Source organism: Mustela lutreola, chromosome 8, assembly GCF_030435805.1.
Source record: "Mustela lutreola isolate mMusLut2 chromosome 8, mMusLut2.pri, whole genome shotgun sequence".
Taxonomy (NCBI): domain Eukaryota; kingdom Metazoa; phylum Chordata; class Mammalia; order Carnivora; family Mustelidae; genus Mustela; species Mustela lutreola.
This window is the reverse complement of record NC_081297.1, coordinates 52646288-52659985: the sequence shown is the minus strand read 5'-3', so window position 1 is coordinate 52659985 and position 13698 is coordinate 52646288. Positions and strand designations below refer to the sequence as shown.

Genomic DNA, 13698 nt, shown 5'->3' with positions numbered 1-13698 from the left:
ATTTCTGCTGTGTCAGTGAATTCCTAGGTATACTCTAATACCAAGGTACTTACAGTTGCATAACTTCTTTTTAAGCAATGGTTATAATAAAAGGTGAATTCTTGAAAGTTACTGTGGATACTTTGGTTTTATTCCATCAAATTATATAATTATTCATCCTTTCATAATATATTTAAGGAAAGGTTTTGTTTGTTTTGTTGTTTTTTGATCAACTATAAGAAAGAGAAACATTAAGTAAAATAATCTAACTCTGGCTCTACCACACCCAGTCTCAAAGGAAGCTATAAATTCAAAAACAATTATTTTCTGTGTGGAAGCAGCCATCTTATTTATGTCTCTTTGGTCAGCTATCCTGCCCAAGGAAGGATCCTCTGCTTGCATATTTAAAGCTTCTTACTCCCATCCACAGAGGAACTATGGGAGGTATGGAACTGAGGATGGAAGGACCAAACACAGAAGGGGCCTGCTCACCTCCAGAGATGCTGGGAGCAGGGGCTATCTTAGGTAGGGCAGCAATCTCACTTTCCATTTGTCATTTTATAGTTCTGTGAATGGCTCCCAGTCTGAGTGTGAATGTTAAGAGCACCGTGGAAAGTAAATATGAATTTTTCTACAGACATTATGTCAGAGGTTGTCAGATAGCTGATCATTATGAAAAATACAAACTCTTTAGGATAAACTTTCTTGATAAATACTGATTTAACACAACTTTGATGGCCATTGCCTGAGCAGATCCACTTGTCTTTCCTGGAGATTCTTCTCTTGGTAGGAAGATTCAAAAAGCATGGTAAGAGACTGTATTTCCAAAACTAGTGCAAAGAAAAGAGACGAATTGAGAGACTAAGAGAGAACAAATGGGTTAGCCTCTGCAGGGACTCAGCACAGGCAGCTGGAAGGACATGGTGCCGTGACCCCATGGGAGCACGTGGCCTGTCCTCCTGTGTCATTTCAAACCCTAGTTCTAAGAAATCTCTTTGTGGATATGGTAGATGCATTCTTCTATCTTCATTCCAAGCTAAGTATTTCATCCTGCTAGTTTATATAAAGCTGGGGAGTGAGTCTCTCAACTATATATTAAAGCTTTGTTTTTCACATAATTTTAAAAATAGACACATTTATAGTACAATACCAAAGGTTTATGTACTGGAACAAATTTTCCTCCATCTCAGAAAACATACACATATACACATAAACACATATATACAATGCATATCCTAAGAATATCATAAATATACATTTTTATTCTGTTTGTAGCAGCTAAAATAATTTCTGAAAAATTATAATTTAAACATGACTAAAAGAATTGTCTAACATAGATCAATACATGATTGAAATGACTTTTTTCCTGCAGTTTTACAAACTAGTCCTAGTTTATTAACCTTAAAAATATCCTCGCACCTTTAATGAGATAAAGACAGGGTTTAACTGGGCTATTTGTTTTCAATTTCATTTTTGTATGTTACTCTGATCAAGTAATTGTGGTGTGACATGTGGAGTTCTAGGCTAAGGTCAGAATGTAGTACTCGTAGGCACAGTGGAGACATCATACCACCTCTCAGACCCTCAGTTTCCCTGTATGTAGAAAGGGGATAATCCTGTTAGCCTCACGGAGTTGCTGTGAGGATATGATGATGTTTACGAAAACACCAACTCTGAGGTAGTATAATAAAAGTTTTGTGTTTTTTTCTAATGCACAAATCTTTAACAAGAGAGTCACTAAGGTACAATGAGAAGATCACACTAGCAGACATTTAGTCAAATTAGAGAAACTCTCAAGGAAAAGTCTAAGTAATCACTTGTCCTTTCCAATGTAATACAAAATATGGGCACCTGTGAGCACAACTCTGCCCCCTCTTTGACAACCTCCATATTTGTACCAAGTGAAATGGCAAAACCAAAGATTGAAAAACAAAGGATGATTCTGAATATATGTATATTATCACCAATTTTAATCACCTAATACACAAGAAATAGTAATATTTAAAGTGAAATTGTCTAAAATACAACAAAAAATCAACCCTTTTATGATTTATATACTTTAGCAAAAAAGTCCAAGTTACTCAAATTAAAATTCTGGCATGCTTGTTGGAAAACAAGTGCCATTTGACTCTTTCCTGATATGTAAGGGTTGTTGAAGCAACATTAATGCAATCTAACATTTAAAAATATTGCTCTTGTTTTTTAAATTATTATTATTTTAAATTAACATATAATGTATTATTTGCCCCAGGGGTACAGGTCTGTGAATCATCAGGCTTAACGGATTTCACAGCACTCAAAATAGCACATCCCTCCCCCATGTCCATAACCCAGCCACCCTATCCCTATCCCCCACCCACCCAGCAACCCTCAGTTTGTTTCCCGAGATTAAGAGTCCCTTATGGATTGTCTCCCTCTTGATCCCATCTTGTTTCATTTTTTTCTCTCCCTACTCTCCATGACCCCACACTGCTTCTCAAATTCCTCATATCAGAGAGATCAATGATAATTGTCTTTCTCTGATTGACTTATTACGCTTAGCATAATACCCTCCATTTCCATACACGTCATTGAAAATGGCAAGTTTTTGTATCTTTTGATGGCTGCATAGTATTCCATTATATATGTATACCTTATCTTCTTTATCCATTCATCTGTTGATGGACATCTAGGCTCTTTCCATAGTTTGGCTAATATGGACATTGCTTCTATAAACATTCAGGTGCACAAACCCCTTCAGATCAGTACATGTATCTTTAGGGTAAATACCTAGTAGTGTTACTGCAAGGACATAGGATAGCTCTATTTAAAACTTTTTAAGGAACCTCCATACTGTTTTCCAGAGTGGCTGCACTAACTTGCTTTCCCACCAACAGTGTAGGAGGTTTCCCCTTTCTCCGCATCCTCGCCAACATCTGTCGTTTTCTGACTTGTTAATTTTAACCTTTCTGACTGGTGTGAGGTGGTATCTCAGTGTGGTTTTGATTTGTATTTCACTGATGCCAAATGATGTGGAGCACTTTTTCATGTGTTTGTTGGCCACCTGGATGTCTTCTTTGCAGAAATGTCTGTTCATGTCTTCTGCGCATTTCCTGATTGGATTATTTGTTCCTTGGGTGTTGAGTTTGATAAGTTCTTTAAAGATTTTGGATACTAGCCCTTTTTCTGATATGTCGTTTGCAAATATCTTCTCCCATTCTGTGGATTGTCTTTTGGTTTTGTTGACTTTTTCCTTTGCTGTGCAAAAGTTTTTGAACTTGATGAAGTCCCAATAGTTTATTTTTGCCTTTGCTTCCCTTGCCTTTGGTATTGTTTCTATGAAGAAGTTGCTGTGGCTGAAGTGGAAGAGGTTGCTGCCTGAGTTCTCCTCAAGAATTTTGATGGATTCCTTTCTCACACTGAGGTCCTTCATCCATTTTGAGTCTACTTTTGTGTGTGGTATAAGGAAATGGTCCAGTTTCATTCCTATGTATGTGCTCATCCAATTTTCCCAACACCATTTGTTGAAGAGACTGTCTTCTTTCCATTGGACATTCTTTCCTGCTTTGTCAAAGATTAGTTGACCATAGAGATGAGGATCCATTTATGGGCTCTCTATTCTGTTTCATTGATCTATATGTCTGTTTTTGTGCCAGTACCATACTGTCCTGATGAATACAGCTTTGTAATAGAGCATGAAGTCTGGAATTATGATTCTACCAACTTTTTTGTTTGTTTGTTTTTCACATTCCTCTGGCTATATGGGGTCTTTTCTGGTTCCATATAAGTTTTAGGATTATTTGTTCCATTTCTTTGAAAAAAATTGATGGTATTTTCATAGGGACTGCATTAAATGTACAGATTGCTCTAGGTAGCATAGACATTTTCACAATATTTGTTCTTCCAATCCGTGAACATGGAATGTTTTTCCATTTCTTTATGTCTTCCTCAATTTCTTTCATGAGTACTTTATAGTTTTCTGAGTATAGATTCTTTGCCTCTTTGGTTAGATTTATTCCTAGGTATTTATGGTTTTGGGGTGCAGTTGTAAATGGGATCGACTTTTTAATTTCTCTTTCCTCTGTCTTGCTGTTGGTGTATAGAGATGCAACTGATTTCTGTGCATTGATTTTATATCCTGCCACTTTACTGAATTCCTATATGAGTTCTAGCAGTTTTGGAGTGGAGTCTTTTGGGTTTTCCGCATACAGTATCCTATCATTTGCAAAGAGTGAGAGTTTGACTTCTTTGACAATTTGGATGCCTTTATTTATTTTTGTTGTCTGATTGCTGAGGGTAGGACTTCTAGTACTATGTTGAATAGCAGTGATGATAGTGGGCATCCCTGCCTTGTTCCTGACCTTAGCTCTCAGTTATTCCCCATTGAGAATTATATTTACTGTGGGTTTTTCATAGATGGCTTTGATGATATTGAGATATGTTCCCTCTATCCCTACACTGTGAAGAGTTTTGATCAAGAAAGGATGCTGTACTTTGTCAAATGCTTTCTCTGCATCTATTGATAGTATCAAATGGTTCTTGTTCTTTCTTTTATTAATGTATCACATTTATTGATTTGCAGACGTTAAACCAACCTGGCAGCTGAGGAATAAATCCCACGTGGTAATGGTTAATAATCCTTTCAATGTACAGTTGGGTCCTACTGGCTAATATTTTGGTGAGAGTTTTTGCATCCATGTTCATCAAGGATATTAGTCTGTAATTCTCCTTTTTTAAAGATTTTATTTACTTATTTGACAGAGAGAGATCACAAGTAGGCAGAGAGAGAGGAGGAGAAGGAAGCAGGCTCCCAGCCAAGCAAAGAGCCTGATGGGGGACTCAGTCCCAGGACCCTGAGATCATGACCTGAGCTGAAGGCAGAGGCTTGACCCACTGAGCCACCCAGGCACCCCTGTAATTCTCCTTTTTGGCATCAAGGTTTTGGCATCAAGGTAATGCTGGACTCATAAAATGAGTTTGGAAGTTTTCCTTCCATTTCTATTTTTTGGAACAGTTTCAGGAGAATAGGTATTAATTCTTCTTTAAATGTTTAGTGGAATTCCTCTGCGAAGCTGTCTGGCGCTGGGCTCTTGTTTTTGATGACTGGTTCAATCTCCTTACTGGTTATGAGTCTGTTCAGGTTTTTAATTTCTTCCTGGTTCAGTTTTGGTAGTTTTTATGTCTCTAGGAATGCATCCATTTCTTCCAGACTGTCAAATTTGCTGATGTATAGTTGCTCATAACATGTTCTTATAATTGTTTGTATTTCTTTGGTGTTGGTTGTGATCTCTCCTCTTTCATGATTTTATTAATTTGGGTCCTTTCTCCTTTCTTTTGGATAACTCTGGCCAGGGATTTATCAATCTTATTAATTCTTTCAAAGAACCAGCTCCTAGTTCTGTTGATTTGTTCTACTGTTTTTTGGTTTCTATTTCATTGATTTCTGGTCAGTCTTTATTATTTCTCTTCTCCTACTGGGTTTAGGCTTTCTTTGCTGTTTTTTCTCCCACTCCTCTAGGTGTAGGATTAGGTTGTGTACTTGAGACCTTTCTCGTTTCTTGAGAAAGGCTTGTATTTCTATATATTTCCTCTCAGGACCACCTTTGCTGTGTCCCAAAGATTTTGAACAGTTGTGTTTTCATTTTCATTTGTTTCCATGACTTTTTTTTTATTCTTTAATTTCCCAGTTGACCCATTCAGTCTTTAGTAGGATGCTCTTTAGCCTCCATGTATTTGAGTTCTTTCCAACTTTCCTTTTGTGGTTGAGTTCTAGTTTCAGTGCATTGTGGTCTGACAATATGCAGGGAATGATCCCAGTTTTTTGGTACCATTTGAGACCTGATTTGTGACCCAGGATGTGATCTAGTCTGAAGAATGTTCCATGTGCAGTAGAGAAGAAGGTGTATTCTGTTGTTTTGGGATGGAATGTTCTGAATATATCTGTGATGTCCATCAGGTCCAGTGTATCATTTAAAGCCTTTATTTCCTTGTTGATCTTTTGCTTGGATGATCTGTCCTTTTCAATGAGGGGGGTGTTAAAGTCCTCTAATATTATTATATAATTGTTGATATGTTTCTTTGATTTTGTTATTAATTGGTTTATATAATTGGCTATTCCCATGTTAGGGGCATAGGTATTTAAAATTGTTAGATCTTCTTGCTGGATAGACCCTTTAAGTATGATATAGTGTCCTTCCTCAACTCTTATAGTCTTTGGCTTAAAATCTAATTTATCTGATATAAGGATTAACACCCCAGCTTTCTTTGATGTTCATTAGCATGATAAATTGTTTTCCACCTCATCACTTTATATCTAGAGGAGTCTTTGGGTCTAAAATGAGTTTCTTGTAGAGAGCATATTGATGGGTCTTGTTTTTCATCCATTCTGATACCCTGTGTCTTTTGATTGGGGTGTTTAGCCCATTTACATTCAGGATAACTCCTGAAAGATACGAACATACTGCCATTGAATTTCCTGTAAGGTGACTGTTACTGTATATAGCCTGTATTCCTTTCTAGTCTACTACTTTTAGGTTCTCTCTTTGCTTCGAGGACCCCTTTCAATATTTCCTGTAGGGCTGGTTTGGTGTTTGCAAATTCTTTTAATTTTTGTTTGTCCTGGAAGCTTTTTATCTCTCCTTCCCTTTTCAATGACAGCCTAGCTGGATACAGTATTCTTGGCTGCATATTTTTCTCATTTAGTGCTCTGAATATATCATGCCAGCCGTTTCTGGCCTGCAGGTCTTTGTGGATAGGTCTGCTGCCATTCTAATATTTCTACCATTATGTGTTACAGACCTCTATTCCTGAGCTGCTTTTAGGATTTTCTCTTTGTCACTGAGACTTGTAAATTTTACACTTAGATGATGGTGTATGGACCTATTATAGGATCCTGATGAGATTTCTCAAAAATTTGTGCTAGGATCATGTTCTAATTAGGGAAAACAAAACCAGGTAATGACATATATAACATTAGTTAAATATGAAATTAAGTCAGCTGTTTTGTACTGTTTTTATTGTATATTTTGAACATTATGCAGTGTCCTCTGTCCATCTTCTAGTGAAGCTAAATTAGGCTACAATGGAAATTAAAGAATCTATCCTGTCCCAAGTGTAAAACATGATTTTGTAAAGTTCTTAAAATATTCCGTTTTCCCTGCTCAAGGCCTGCCACCTGAGGTATCAGTAGGAGGCAACATGCTATGATGAGAGGCATGAACGTGCAGCCCAGGTTCAGAACTCTTCCTTAGCAATTTCTCATACTGCGGGGCTGAATAAGTTATTTGAACTCCTTGAGCCTAGTCTTCCTTGATAAAATACAAGAATGATATTACCAGACCCCATGCATTTGCTGTTGCGGTTAAATCAGATAATCCTTCCAAAGTGTCCAGGTAAATGCTTCTTAAATAACTGGTGATAGTGGTGGTAATTCCCAAACCCTCCATGAAAGGTGATACATAGAATGATTATGGGAGGGGGACATTACTGCTGCTTGCAGTGTAAGTATTGATTTTAAGTTAATTTTTGAATTATCAGTCTTATAGAAACTTATACATCAGTCTTATAGAAACTGATGTGCAGTTATTCATTTTGTATTCTTACTAGTCATAAAAGTCATATTAAGAAGGAAGTATCACTGTTTGGGCCTACTTTGGGAGTGAGACTCTTTTCAGATGAGTTGATATGGAGTAGTGGTTAAAAGGAATGTACCTGAAGCCATTTGCTCAGTTCTGCTGATAACTCAGTGTGTGACCTTGAGTAAAACAGGGATAGTATTAGTACCTACATCATAGAGTTGTATGAACTGAGGAGCAAATAAGCAAATAGGTCAGGTGCTTAGAACAGTGCCAGGCACATAATAAACACTAAGTATGGTAATTATTATTACATATTATGTATACACACACATACATTTCTAGCCCTCTGAATGCACTGAATTCCTAGTTTTTGCCCCTGATATTTCTGATCATACATTACCAGTGTTTATAGACACATAATCCATTCTTTTTCATTCTTACTTTGTCTTTTTAATGGGCCAGCTGCTATCAGACTTTGCATACAGAACAAATATTTACAAAAATAACACTATAGCCATCTAGACTTAAAAAATAAATGTGGTATAATTATGCCAAAACAAAACACAGATTCATAAATTTCCTTATTTGTTATTGATGATTCTGCTGATATTGTTCTATATTGAGTTCTATCCCATATTCCAGATTTTTTAAAATCCCAGTTGTTCAGTTTGCCAGTCTACATAAATTTGTGAAATCATTGCCATTTCCACAGCATCAATGTGAATCTTATCACTTTAGCTTAATTCAGAAAAATAATCTTTTCCTCCAATGTGGCTATTAAAATCTTGTTATAAGAAACTATTGAGCAATATTTACATTCCTGTAAATATATAATGGGTCCTATACACACAATAATAGAACAGACAATGCATTATGAACATTACAAGTGAATTTCATAAAAACATGTTGAATTTATAGTAATACCCATGTTATTGGAGAAACATTTATTTTTGGACTGATGACCAATATTTAAACAGTTGGAAGGCAAGGAATAAATATGTGGCAGTATTTCCAAAAGGAGGTGGTAGGTTTAAATGCAGTGCCTGTCCAGTCTTTATAATACAGCTGTTTCATGACATCACAACAGGCAACAATCAAACTAACATTCTGATAAGTAAATTTAACTTATCTGATAAAAGTAAAAGGAAAGATAGAAAACCTTTATAATCCTAAAATCTGATTTGAATGAACTTTCCCTTGCTTGGAATAGATCTGCTTCTTTGCCAAGTTGTATTTTTTTAATGTCGTTCTTACAAGTACATGAATTAAGCTCTTGCTTAGTGTTGGTGTACTGAATGTGCAATTAAAACATCATTACTTGGCAGTAGCAGGTTTTCTCATTTAAACTAGAGAAAAGCAGCCATTGAGCTGGTCATAAATGTATGTGAATGTAATTGTCCTATCTTAAAGCACCTTATATAATGAGGTATTACAAAATGAAAGAAAGACTCCTGTTGGTCTAAAATAATCCTTCAAGATTAAGCTGACCAGACAGCATGAGGCACTGTAAGGCAATGATGTAAGAATCATTTTCATAAATCTACTCACCTATATACAAAATAAACTAAGACTGTATTTTGCTTTCTTAGCAATGTGATTCCTATAGCCATAAAAACTGTTGGATTTTCATGCCACAGTTTCAGGAATAGGAGTGGCCTTATTCTGATAAGAGTTTATACTAGTGTTGCTTCCTGCTAGTCTAAGCACATTGGACAAGTCAGTTAAAAATCTCTGAATCTCCAGGGTTCCTGTCTACTGAGGGAGCTTCTCAGTGAGCTTCTTAATCCTTTCTATCCCCAGACTACTCTGACTTTTCTTAAGAAGCATTATTTCCAAATGAGATAAAACTTTATTCAGATTACCCAAGTTCAATGATGGTATAATCACTGTGTAGACTCCATTTTTCTAAGAAGCCTACTCATTATATTAGAATGCACAACTAGTAAGCTTTTACCACAAATACAACATCTGTCGATGGCTCTCAGCTTCCTATGCTGTATAAATGAAGATCTTGACTGGAAATGAATCTTTTGAACAGATGGACCTGCGCTATTTCTCAGAACTCTGAAAGCTGTACAGTGCACCTGCCATGAACTCTTCTATGTGACTCATGACAGCCGATGACTGTTTGTGTTGCCATTTGTGCACATTTTTCGACTCCCAAGCAGATCAACGGATTCTGTCCAGATGACATTCACTGCTAGCACCAAAATAAATAAATAAATAAATAAATCCCCCCAGTTTTCTCTGGGCAGTTAATAAATCCCTTTGGGATATTAAGGAAATTTAAAACATTCCTTTTCCCATCCCTGTTCACAGCTTGTGTTTATTCCAGGTGGAAAATGACCCCCCAAATTAAGATCATTCTGAAAGACAAGGACATTGGGATCCAGGTACGTTTCACTTAAAAACATTGGAGAGTCCTTAAAAGAGGGAAACAATTATTTTGAATACTTGGAAGAAATCTGAGTAGAGTTAAAAATATTATTTCAGGGGCGCCTGGGTGGCTCAGTGGGTTGGGCCGCTGCCTTCGGCTCGGGTCATGATCTCAGAGTGCTGGGATCGAGTCCCGCATCGGGCTCTCTGCTCAGCAGGGAGCCTGCTTCCCTCTCTCTCTCTCCGCCTGCCTCTCTGTCTACTTGTGATTTCTCTCTGTCAAATAAATAAATAAAATCTTTAAAAAAAAAAAAATATTATTTCATATACCAGCATAGTTCAGACTTTTAAAGATGATTGGGATTTTGAACTCAATTGGAAATTACTTCACCTGCCAAATTTGATATTAAGTTCATTTTTTTAGACTCCACTCTAATTTATAAAGGCCTAATTTGAATTGATAGTTTTAATCCACTTTCTGACTTAAAGCCTTACTTGAGAAGTTTAAATCTATCTGCTAAAGTATTACATTTCTCAAGAACTTCAACTTCACTGTGTATGAGGGCTAGCAGAATTAAGCAGTATGAACTGTGCTCAAAATTTAGGATAAGTGGGGTTGGGGAGAAGGGCTGAAACATGGAAGAAACTCTTCTGAGTGTCCTAGAGATTACTAAGAGCAGCATTTTTTCTGAACTTCCGGCTAGTGTGAGTTACAAATGCAAATCATTCTTAGTCACAATCTTTCCTTGAGCTACCTGTCTGAATAAAGAATATGTTGCTGTCACTTGGAGAAGAATTTGTTAGAACTTGTACCAAGATAGTACCAAGGCTGAAGTAGCACATGCACCCTCATCCCTATCCTTTTCCATAATATTACATTTAGAGATGATCCTACCATGTGTGGTAGATCTTTGGGGAAAAAAAAAAAATTCACCTTCTGTAAGTTGAAAAACTAGAATGTATTTTCTGAAAAACAGTATAATATAGTCTGTGATGTTTAATATACTGGGTGCTTTGTTTTTTCCCTTCTACTTCTAAGTTATATTCTTCCCTGGTTCTTGTCTTGTTTTTTGGTTTTAGAATACTTGTTCTTGCTTTTGGTTTTAGAATACTTGTCACAGTTCTATAGTTTCAAATTCAAAATTGATCAAAATGTGAATCTCCAGCAATTTCTCATTGTTTAGATGCTAGTTTGACATAGCTGATTCAATTATAGGGCAATGTAAATACATAAAGATTGGACCATAGGTAAGAATACAATCTTCACTTGGTTTACAGAGATTCAGTGAAAACCTGATGGCTCAGTACTTTACATGCTAATTTCCACATTAAAGGCTGGTTGAACACAGAGGTCCACTAATAGACCCAATGTTTTGTATTATCCGTTTCTTAGTCTTGGAAAAACAATGTCAACTGCAGGCTATTGTAGGTAACAATATTAGGGTCGCCTCTTTGTGGCAGTTTTAATTTGTGGATCTAATTAGTTCAAAGAGTGATGCTTCCTATAAAAGACAATTCAATGCCTTTCCTTACTAACAACTGAGTCAGTTCTTTGCCTTCTGATCCCTAAAGCTGTACCAAGTTCATCTTTCCCCCTGAAATCAGGAGCACCTAGAATGCTAATGGTAACTATAAGAAAGAGTAGGTTACAGTTGGTCCTATAACACAGTGTACACACCTGCTGCTCTGTGAGAAATAAACCAAGATGAGAGCTCATTTCAGATGTTTTGAATCTTTACTCCTCAATGAAACTGCTGTCCCTTCCTTAGAATCCGACCAACACTAGGATTCGCCACACTAGTGCTCCAGTGTGGAGCCAGAATTTTTTTGAGTGGAAAAATCAAAAATTGTCATCAGGCACAGCAGAAACCTTCTCTTTCTACTTCTCCATTTGAACTTGAAGAGTTTTACACGTTTGCCTAAGGAATAAACACATGTCAGGTACTCCACTGTTCAACAGATGATTACAAGAAGCAAACCTGGGAGAAAGGGAACATTTCAACAAATATAAAGGGACAGAGAGACAATAATTTCCTTTACATCCATAAAAGTTCACAATGGAGATAGGTTTGCATATCTCCTAGATGATTATAAACTCTTAGAACTTTTTTTAATTTCAGAAAACACATATTCATAAATGGGGCCTAAAATAAAAAGCTATTAAACTAATTGATACAAAAATCCTAAGAGTTTCTTGTTAACATTTTGGGAAGCATTCTGCACAAACTTAGTAAAAACGTTTTAAAATCCATACACAATCCTTTTGACATAGACAGTTAGAAGAATTATACAACCAGTATTATATAGTAATATTCAATTATAATTCAAATATTTAATTTTTGCTACCTTAACCATTCATAGGCTTTCCCAAATATGCATGTCTATAGTAACTCATGATTTTTCTACAGCATGAACCTGAGTCATCCACAATTTAATGCTGGTAAATAGGACCAAGTCATTTAAACAATGTACAGGTCTAGCCACCCATAGGCATTCACAAGTCAGCTTTGTTATTATCTGCTCATCCTCATTAACAATCTCATCCTCATGTGATCCTCATTAACAATCTGAATGGGGTCCATGACATTTTTCAGTTGTAATTTATAACATTTTCTAGATAGAGACTTTCAAAGCTTTTCTTTATTATCTCCTTCCCAAAATACTCCAGGAATATAAAACATGTACTATTTGAATCTCAAATATTTGAATAATTTACTATTTGAGAGCTTAACATGAATAACAATAATAAATGATAAAATCATATGAAGGAGTGGCTAGTAATTTCTAATAGAAGGTTTTGGTAATATGAATCAAAGTAAAATATTTTTTACATAAATTTAAGAGCTGAGGGCAGTTAAGGCCAATAGCAGAAAAAGAAATTAATCATGTTCTAATATAAAAAAGTATTTCCCAATTTAGAAAAAAAAATGGAGTCTTTGAGGAATAAGAACAACCCTTTTCCCCATCATGCTTAGATCTCTCCCTACCTCACTGGAAAATGTAAGACTAAAACAGGGCCTGAGAAAGAATGAAGCTTTTGAGTTCTGGTCACCATGATCACTTGATTTTAACTACATAGGTCGGAGCCAGTGCAGTCATAAAGTAGGTCAGTGTCATGACTTACCAAAGATATATGTGACAAAGAATGAAGCTGGAGTTCATATCAACCCACCTACCTTCCTCTTTCCCTTCAGAGAGACACAGGCTCTGCTCTAGTCATATTAATACTCACAGGACTTGATGTGCCCATTCCTATCTCCTTATCTTTATATATCTTTTATCTTATCTTTGCCTGAAATGCTCTTCTTTCAAGTCTCAGAAGAAATGTTACCACTTCATAATTCATAAACCTTTGTGATTCATCCAGTCAGCACTCTGTCCATACCTCTAAGACCTATCTCATCATATTTTGATTATTAATCTCTTTGTTTCTCACACTAAACTATGATGTATTAGAAAAAAGATATTAGCATGCATTTTGCTCATCTGTGCTAAGAGGCATTCCAGGCACACAAAGGATGCCTAATATTTATTAAATTGCGAAAATGAAATGATGGATGGGTGGGTGGATAGATAAATGGACAATGAAGTTATGAATATAAGAGGAAAGTGATACATAATTGTACAAGAACGAAACATAGAACTACCATTTGGATTCTCTGTGAATAACTAAGGGAACAATTAAGTGACCTAAAGGTCAGTTCCTCCATCTTAAATTTTTTTAGGATTATTCCCATGATCCTCTGGTTTTAGACTTTGAAATTATAGATATGTATGGGTCCTGACA

General features: G+C 36.1%; 1 protein-coding gene across 1 annotated transcript in view; it reads right to left on the bottom strand.

Annotated features, from left to right (window-relative positions):
* Positions 1–13698, bottom strand: part of TAFA2 (TAFA chemokine like family member 2) — a 495186-nt gene that overhangs the window by 2955 nt on the left and 478533 nt on the right. The gene's annotated exons all lie outside the window — the stretch shown is intronic.